The sequence below is a fragment of the Ovis aries genome, chromosome 3 (assembly GCF_016772045.2).
Source record: "Ovis aries strain OAR_USU_Benz2616 breed Rambouillet chromosome 3, ARS-UI_Ramb_v3.0, whole genome shotgun sequence".
In the NCBI taxonomy this organism is placed as follows: Eukaryota; Metazoa; Chordata; class Mammalia; order Artiodactyla; family Bovidae; genus Ovis; species Ovis aries.
In genome coordinates, this window is record NC_056056.1 from 146,320,454 (window position 1) to 146,330,714 (window position 10,261).

The 10,261-nt window shown below is 38.2% G+C and overlaps 1 protein-coding gene across 4 annotated transcripts in view; it reads right to left on the reverse strand.

The window, feature by feature from the left end:
* CNTN1 (contactin 1) overlaps positions 1-10,261 on the reverse strand; it is a 417,338-nt gene that overhangs the window by 263,686 nt on the left and 143,391 nt on the right. The gene's annotated exons all lie outside the window — the stretch shown is intronic.

Below are 10,261 nucleotides of genomic sequence, written 5' to 3' on the forward strand. Positions count from 1 at the left end.
ATTTCTTTTCCATGGGGATGGTCTTGATCCCTGTCTCCTGTACAATGTCATGAACCTCATTCCATAGTTCATCAGGCACTCTATCTATCAGATCTAGCCCCTTACTATATGTGAAATAGATCACCAGTCCAGGTTCAATGCATGAGACAGGGCACTCAGGGCCAGTGCACTGGGATGACATAGGGATGGGATGGGGAGAGAGATGGGAGGATGCTCAGAATCAGGGGACACATGTACACCCCTGGCTGATCCATGCCATTGTATGGTGAAAAACACTACAATATTGTCAAGTAATTTTTATCCTCAGTAGTAAGCACCCCTGAATTTTCTCCTAAAATTGTCCCTTCATAGATGCTCATTGTTCATCAGGATTTCAAAGCACCTTAAAAATTATAATAAAAGTTAATTCCTGGGTTCAAGTAAAGGGAAAATTTGTAGTTTTCTATATTCTTACCTATCTATTCTGTAACTTGGGTGCCTCTTACTGATTTATTTAACTTAAGTCCACTTAATTCACCTCTTGGTTGCCTACTCACCCAGTTCTTCAGTAGATTTCTGTTTGTTTGTCACCCAGCTTCTCTTGTTGCCAACTAATATATCATCTTCCATCTGTTTAAATTTCTATGTTCTTTCTGGCACATCTCCGCCTCCAGATTCCCTCCCAGCCACCTACCTTGCTGCCCTTCCATCTGCTAGCATGACTGGTGTCTTATTAACCTGTTCCCAACCTAAACTGTCTCCAAATTTCTACTAAATTTCATCAAAAGTTTATCTCTTAAAGGATTTTGTGATGGCAATGATTATTTATAATCATACAATCATGGAGCAGAAAGGGAAGTTAAAAGCCAAAACATTCAAACATGCATTTCACATTTTAACTCTTCTACCTGTTAAATTTATTTACTGTTCTCAGCTTCTTTCACTGATAATGTTTTGAAGGATAATGCACACTAATGAAATATATCACAAATGTCTTTTCACATATATTCTTCTGCACACTGCTTCTGTATGGCTCAATTTTTCTTAGTCTTGTGGTTAAGTGCATTTGTCATTACTCCAAAGATTTGCACTCACTGGTTACTAACAATCTTTTCTTAAAGACCACATTCTTAAGACAATTAAATTAAATATTTTAGGTTTAATGTAGCAGAAATATTTTTGTTTAGGATGAGATATAGCTGCCTGCTGCTGCTGCTGCTGCTGCTAAGTCGCTTCAGTTGTGTCCGACTCTGTGTGACCCCATAGACGGCAGCCCACCAGGCTCCTCCATCCCTGGGATTCTCCAGGCAAGAACACTGGAGTGGGTTGCCATTTCTTCCTCCAATGCGCGAAAGTGAAAAGTGAAAGTGAAGTCGCTCAGTCATGTCTGACTCTTAGCGACCCCATGGACTGCAGCCTACCAGGCTCCTCCGTCCATGGGACTTTCCAGGCAAGAGTACTGGAGTGGGGTACCATTGCCTTCTCCGATATAGCTGCCTACTGAATGTCAAAGATGTTATGTAAACAACACTAGCATTGGATAATTAGTTTCAGAATTTGATATTTAAGGAGCATAAGGTGGCATTTCCCGTTGATATTGATTTAGTTGCTTGATGTGTGTGTGTGTGTGTGTGTGTGTGTGTGCTCAGTCCCTTCAGTCACATCCAACTCTTTGTGACCTTGTGCAATATAGCTTGCTAGATTTCTCATCTATGGGATTCTCCAGGAAAGATTATTGGAGTGCGTTGTCATGCCCTCCTCCAGGGGAATCTTCTTGAACCACAGAACAAACCCCCATCTCCTGCATTTAGTGCACTGCAAGAAAATTCTTTACCCACTGAGACACTTGTACTTATTTTCATGTAGCAGATATAACATACTACAAGTTACAAATACCTGAGAAAAGTAGTGAAAGGCAAAGGAGAAAGGGAAAGATATACCCAACTGAATGCGGAGATCTAAATAGCAAGGACAGATTAAAAAAAGCTTTCTTAAGTGAACAATGCAAAGAAATAGAAGAAAACAATAGAATAGGAAAGACTAGGGATTTCTTCAAGAAAATTAGAGATACCATTAGGGAACATGTCATGCAAAGATGAGTACAATAAAGGACAGAAACAGTAAGGATCTAACAGAAGTAGAAGATATTAAGAAGAAGTGGCAAGCGTACACAGAAGAACTATACTAAAAAAGTTTTAATGACTTAGATAACCTTGATGGTATGGCCACACACCTAGAGTCAAATATCCTGGAGTGTGAAGTCAAGTGGGCCTTAGGAAGTATTACTATAAATAAAGCTAGTGGAGTGATGGAATTTCAGCTGAGCTATTGCAAATCCTAAAAGATGATGCTCTGAAATGCTGCACTCAATATGTATGCCAGCAAATTTGGAAACCTCAGCAGTGACCACAGGACTGGAAAAGGTCAGTTTTCATTCCAATCACAAAGAAAGGCAATGCCAAAGGATGTTCAAATAACTGTACAAGTATGCTTGTTTCACATGCTAGTGAGGTAATGCTCAAATTCCTTCAAGCTAGACTTCAACAGTATGTGGACTGAGAATTTCCAGATGTATAAGCTAGATTTAGAAAAGGCAAAGAACCAGAGATCAAATTGGCATCATTCGTTTGATCATAGAAAAAGCATAAGAATCCGAGAAAAACATCTACTTCTGATTCATTGACTTTGCTAAAGCCTTTGACTGTGTGGATCATGACAAACCGTGGAAAATTCTTAAAGAGATGGGAATACCAGACCATCTTATCTGCCTCCTGAGAAACCAATCTACAGGTAAAGAAGCAACAGTTAGACCCAGATAAGGAACAATGGACTGGTTCCAAATTGGGAAAGGAGTACGTCAAGGCTGTATATTGTCACCCTACTTATTTATCTTCTCTGCAGAGTACATCATGAGAAATGCCAGGCTGGATGAATCACAAGCTGGAATCAAGATTGCTGGGAGAAGTATAAACAACCTCAGATATGCAGGTGATACCACCAACGTAATGACAGAAGAGGAGCCTCTTGATGAAGGTGAAAAGGAGGGTGAAAAAGCTGGGTTAAAACTCAATATTCAAAAAACGAAGATCATGGCATCGAATCCCTTCACTTCATGGCAAATAGACTGGGAAAAAATGGAAACAGTAGCAGATCTTATTTTCTTGGTTTCCAAAATCCCTGTGGATGGTGACTGCAGCTATGAAATTAGAAGATGTTTGCTCCTTGGAAGAGAAGCTATGACAAATCTAGACAGCATATTAAAAAGTAGTTAAATCTCTTTGCCAACAAAGGTCCATCTAGTCAAAGTGATGGTTTTTCCAGTAGTCATGTACAGATGTGACAGTTGAACCATGAAGAAGGTTGAGTGCTGAAGAATTGATGCTTTCAAACTGTAGTGTGTGAGAAGACTCTTGAGAGTCTCTTGGACAGCAAGGAAATCAAACCAGTCAATTCTAAAGAAAATCAACCCTGAATATTCATTGGAAGGACCGATGCTGAAGCTGAAGCTCCAATACCTTGGCCATCTGATGTGAAGAGCCCAACTCTTTGGAAAAGACCCTGATGCTGGAAAACATTGAAGGCAGGAGAAGAGGACGACAGAGGATGAGATGGTTGGATGACCTCACTGACTCAATGGACTTGAGTTTTAGCAAACTCCAGGAGATAGTGAAGGACAGGGAAACCTGGCATGCTGCAATCCATGAGGTCACAAAGAGTTTGACACAACTTAGTGACTGAACAGCAACAAATTAAAGCAGACTCAGGAAAATATTTAAAACTTTAGACCTGTACACCTTGTTATGAGACTAAAAATGAATTGTCCACTTACATTTCTAGAATAATATCCTTCGTCTTCTAACCACATCTTTCAAGAGAATTGAGCTTGTACTTACAGGAGGTTCACTGAGAAATTTCTCTTAAATTAAATAGTATTGTAATGGAGCAGGATGTATAGGATCTTTCAAGACAGGCATTCCCTCTTATCCTCTGCTTTAGCTCCTCTCTGGAGTACCCTTAGATTACAGTATCTGATGCACATTTCCTGAGTTGTTTTACAGATGTGAAACCCCTCCCTCTCCTCATTAAATAGAAGATGTTAACTACTTGATGAGCATGGGCACATAACCTGCATGCCTACTGGAGCCTGAGGATTGATAATATTAACTCCTGTGATACTGCCCTGTGATTAATATCTCACTATCAGCAAATCAGAGAATTGTGTATGAGTTGATCACATCCCTATAATCCCCCTCCCTCCCCTGGCTTTTAAGAATGCTTTGCTACTCACTGTTGCTGCCTTCAAAATGGAGGAAGGGTATCCTCCAGAAGCTGAGAACAGCCTTCAGCTGACAGCTAGTAAAGAAAATGGTACCTTCAGTCTAGAACTAGAACAGAATTCTGCCAACATCTTGAAGGAACTTCGAAGTAGATTCACCTCACAGTCTCCAGAAAGGAATGTAGTCCAGCCAACAACTTGATTTAAGCCTTATGACATGCAAGCAGAGAATCAGGTGAGCCAACTGTGCCTGCACTTCCAACTACAGAACTATGAGCTAATATATTTGTGATATTTAAAATTAAGTTTTGTTGAACCCTTCAGGGAGTTCTAGATTTGGGGGAACATAAATCATCTGTTTCCTTGCATGGCCCTGCAATAAACTTTTCTCTGCTCCAAATTCCAACATTTTGGTTTGTTTAGTCTTACTGTGCACTGGGCATACAAACTTGCTTTAACAATATAGCATTTTAATAAAAAGGTAATGATTTGAGAAAGACTTGACTGATTTATTTTAAACACTAGGAGTACAATACTTCTATAGATGTCAACTAACATTAAAGATGTTCATTTTTTTTCAAGTTTGTTGCTTTAATATATTTTATTATTACCTAGGTATGGTAAAGCCAACAGATCTGGGAATGATAGTCATTGGAAAAAATAGCTTGTTAATAGCTTGTTACAAATTCCGAGAAGGCAGCATATGCCTGGGGACATGCAGGGAATTGTGGGAATAATGAGGGTTTGGTCAGAAGGCAGTGGGAGAAGGGCAACAGTAGGCATGAGCCTTTACAGTATTATGCTTTTCTCAGTAAGGATGCAAGATAAAAGTGGATGTGGGATTGGCCAGTTTGAATTATTTCAGAGAGCCCTGGGGTATTGTGGGCTTCCCTTGTGGCTCAGCTGGCAAAGAATCCACCTCCAATGTGGGAGATCTGGGTTCAATCCCTGGGTTGGGAAGATCCCCTGGAGAGGAGAAAGGCTACCCACTCCAGTATTCTGGCCTGGAGAATTCCTTGGGGTTGCAAAGAATTGGACACAACTGAGTAACTTTTACTTTTACTGGGGCATTGTGGCTGTACTTAGTGGTCTACTCTAAGTACTCCTCCCTGGAGCAATTAGGAAGAAAGAAGTGGCTAGATGTGAGAACTCTAATAAAGAGAGTGGTTGAAGGCAGTGCTTTAGAATGATGAGTTTGTACTTGAAAAGGGAATTTGAGGGCCAATGGCTTACTAACTCCCAATACTGGCTCACTTTGGGAGCCACAGCCCCTCCAGGGTCAGCAAGGCAAAGCACTAGAATACAGATAAAAATGTACGGTTAATACAATATTTAATTCAGGATTAGCAACCATTAATAAGAAAAGTTGAGAATTCATCTGATTCAGAGGTTTAGAAATATCTTTAGCATTGAATGTCTCCAGTATGATTAAATAATGTCTGTGAGTGTCCTGTCCAATGATTGTTAGGCCTATGTCTAAACTTTTTATTCTGCAGGTTAAAGTCTTAATAACCAGCTCCCACCTTGTTTATTCTCAGTTCCATCAATCCAATTCCTCTATTCAGTCCTGACACAAGGATATATAGTATTAATTTTCATTTCCATGTGTTTATGGATATTATTCTCTTGGACTTCATTTAAAAATTCTGAGCCTAGTTCCTCCTTTCTCCTGTGAAACTGAACCATTTAACAAAATATTTTTGGGCTGGTGCTATGCTAATTTTTTCCCTGCATTTGAATTATTTGTTTTACTGAACATATAGCCCTTCATCTTTTTCTGCATCTAAAGCAAGTATTGAGCAAAAGCACACAAGACCTTAATAAATGCTTCTTCATTGCACTGAGTTGTCTTGTACAGTTAAAAGTGATTAAGAAACAATAAATAATGGGGTAAATGGGTAAATGCTTATTTATAATCAGAGGAAATAAATTGGTGAAACATGCATGAAGCTGTGGTAAAATGACACAACCATTGGAGTCAGCTCCTAAAAGCATATATAAAAGGAAAGTGCTTCATAAGCTATAATTTCTTAGAGAAAATATTTTAAGGAGGAACTAATTTTATCATTTTCTCCAATGGAAGAGAAAAGAATATGAAATCTCTTAGTATCATTCTTTGTTATAAATTTATATTTGAAAAATTTTTCTGTGTATTAAAAGTTATTAATACCTCTCTAAATATTAAGAAACCTACAGAGGATTCAGTTCAGTTCAGTTCAGTCACTCAGTCATGTCTGACTCTTTGCAACCCCCTGAACCACAGCATGCCAGGCCTCCCTGTCCATCACCAACTCCCGGAGTCCATCCAAACCCATGTCCATTGAGTTGGTGATGCCATCCAACCATCTCATCTTCTGTTGTCCCTTCTCCTCCTGCCCTCAATCTTTCCCAGCATCAGAGTCTTTTCAAATGAGTCAGCTCTTCGTATCAGGTGGCCAAAGTATTGGAGTTTCAGCTTCAAAATCAGTCCTACCAATGAACACCCAGGACTGATCTCCTTTAGGATGGACTGTTTGGATCTCCTTGCAGTCCAAGGGACTCTCAAGAGTCTTCTCCAACACCACAGTTCAAAAGCATCAATTCTTCGGTGCTCATCTTTCTTTATAGTCCAACTCTCACATCCATACATGACCACTAGAAAAACTATAGCCTTGACTAGACAGACCTTTGTTGACAAAATAATGTCTCTGCTTTTTAATACACTGTCTAGGTTGGTCATAACTTTCCTTCCAAGGAGCAAGCGTCTTTTAATTTCATGGCTGCAGTCACCATCTGCAGTGATTTTGGAGCCCAGAAAAATGAAGTCAGCCACTGTTTCCACTGTTTCCCCATCTATTTGCCATGAAGTGATGGGACCTGATGCCATGATCTTAGTTTTCTGAATGTTGAGCTTTAAATCAATTTTTTCACTCTCCTCTTTCACTTTCATCAAGAGACTCTTTAGTTTTTCTTCACTTTCTTCCAGGAGCGTGGTGTCATCTGCATATCTGAGGTTACTGATATTTTTCCCGGCAATCTTGATTCCAGCTTGTGCTTCCTCCAGCCCAGCATTTCTCATGATGTACCATATAAATATTAACTCAGATTTAATCAATTTGTATGTGTGTTTTAGGCTTGGAAAATGGGCTTATCATCTCTCGTCTTTTACTCTTCCACTCTTCCATAAAGGATTCATAACTTTTCTACAATCTTAGTCAATACTGAATATAGTATAGATAGATGGATACAGTTTTCTTCTTAGATTTATTATGATGTACATGTCAACATTCTTTATTAATATATGTATTTATTCCCTATAACAAAATTGTCTGCTTATCATTTAAAATATTATTCTCAACTGCTTTCTTAGTTTATTAACTCACCTTTAAAGTTCCTTTTTTAAGTTAAATTACAAAATCTTATATTAGTGAATCATAATATTTCAGAAATCTTATAAATTGATATTTAGGGGTATTAATAAATATATCAACTATGAATTAAATTTATTTTTTCAAAAAGTTGACTTTTGATGTTTCACATTGCATTTTCTCTCTTTCCATTTTATTATATCCTTTTTATATCTTCAGTTTCCTTTCCAGCTGAATTTAGTATGATTATACTTTGCCATGGTAATCATTACTTAAATTCATTTATGGCATTTTACCTCATATGTTGTGGTTGATTTTCAAATATTCTGATTAATCTCTTGCTAGTTTCTCCCAATTGATAACCTATAAAAATTAGTTGCAGCTAATGTGGAAACTGGGAACTGAGCACATCTCATTCTAGAGTCTCCTCACATGACCTAGGGAATATTCTTTATAGAAACCATCAGATATTTTCAGTGAGACTGAATAATGGCTTGAGTTGAGACCAGAACAATGACAAAGAGGCTTAGATTTGTACAAGTGAAGTGCTACATGGACCCCTTTGTCTATACAATTGTCCCATGTTGGCCCATTAATTCTACTGCTATGGTCTTGTCACCCAGCATGGAGGCTTTTCTTCTACTGTCACTTCAACAAGCTCCAACAAGTAGCATTGCCATTATATTCGTTACTCAGAATTTAGTATGTCAACACAATAAATACATTATTAAATACATTTATTATTATAAATACACTACGTTTCTGTCCCCTCCATTCTTTCTCATTTTCTTTCAGATTCCATTTTACTAGCTGTTGAGGGACCTCACCCAGAAGGCATTTAAACAGAACTGAATACCATGACTCAGCATTGGGAGACACCTCTCCTTCCTTTCTTCCCTTCCCTAAGGAAGAGCTTCACTCCAAGTGTGAGTGTATTTATGTATCTAAACTAGATGAGCTTGGAAGATTTAAACACATTGAACAGTCCTGGGAACCAAGTGCCACACCACCACCAGACAGTTGACAGGAAACCCAAGTAACAAAGTAACACTGTAGCAAAATTGAAATGCACTGTGAAATGCTTGAAGGGTATTTCTCCTGCGATCTTACTGTCAGTGCTCTATATTTCCTTTTTATTTTTCATAAATAATCCCCACTATTGCTGCTGCTGCTGCTGCTAAGTCACTTCAGTCGTGTCCGACTCTGTGTGACCCCATAGATGGCAGCCTACCAGGCTCCCCCGTCCCTGGGATTTTCCAGGCAAGAACACTATCTTAGCAAAAACAGTTGGCCTTATCTATCACTGATTTTTTTTTAAATTTAAGGTTCTATTTTACTGATTTATTTTTTGCCATGCCGTGTGGCATGTGGGATCTTAGTTCCCCAACCAAGGATGGAACCCATGCAGCCTGCAGTGGAAGTTTGGAGTCCTAACCACTGGACCACCAGGGAAGTCCCTATCACTGGTTCTTGATAGATTATTTAGAAAACACATTGTTAAAAACAACATTAATTAACATACTTGAGTAGATAATGTTATATTATCTACTTTATATGACATACATGTTATATGGCATATATTATGTTTTATAAATTATATATTGTGTGTACATATGTGTGCATATATGCCTATGTGTATACATATATATATACAGTAATAGTATAAATATTATTGAAAAGCATCTTTTAAAAATGTTCTTATATATCTAGAGTTTCTTACTGAATATTCATTAATGATATTTTCCCACCCTAAAAAAAGGTTTAAAAATTTATTTCATAGTGCACATAACTTGCATTTTTATTCATTATTTCATGGTATTTAAGCAAGCAGCTTTAATCCACAAAGACTGGCAAATATAGCAGAATACAGAGCTATGTTTTTCAGTTTTACAGAGTTTTTGTAAATTTTATTTGGCTTTTATATAATGAGTTCTGCAATCATATAAGCTTAATTTTTTAAAGACCAAGAATGAAATAAAACTTTTTTTTTTGTCATGGAGGGGGAGCATACATTTTGAAATCTGCCGTCTATATATTCTTTTTGGGGTAGGGCATTCTGGACAAGAGGGAAAAAAGAGAACACCACAGGTAGAAGTCAGACTGTTTTGTTTCTGACAACAAGGTCTTCCTTCAAGGACAAGCTATTCCAAATTATTTTAATTCCATCTGTTCCATTTGTATGCAACACAGTACCTCAGTGCTTTCCTCTGCTTCTGGGGAAAGGAGTGAACATTTTTGGTGTTTATCAACATTTTTTACCATAATTTGAAAATACTGACATTAAGGAAACAATAAGAGCCAAGGAATACCACAGCCCTGCTAAAACTTCTCCACAGGAGGTAATTTTTATTGATCCCACTCATACTCACGGTGCCGCCCCTCCCCAATTTGCAGGTTTCAGTCTATCTGAGACACACGCATCTGAGCTCGGGTACAGTCTTGAAAAGCTTTTGCGTGCAAAATAAAATACCCTGCGGCACAAATATTGTCAAAAATACAGAATAAAATCAGCCTTCAATTAACGTAACAATTGAGAATCCCGACACTGCATCGCAATACTGAGGTGTAAGTCAGTCCTGCTAACACTGCATCATCCTTATCCGAATTCAGCACATTTTCGCTTGCAATTTTCTAACCTAGAGGAAAGCCTCGGACTTAC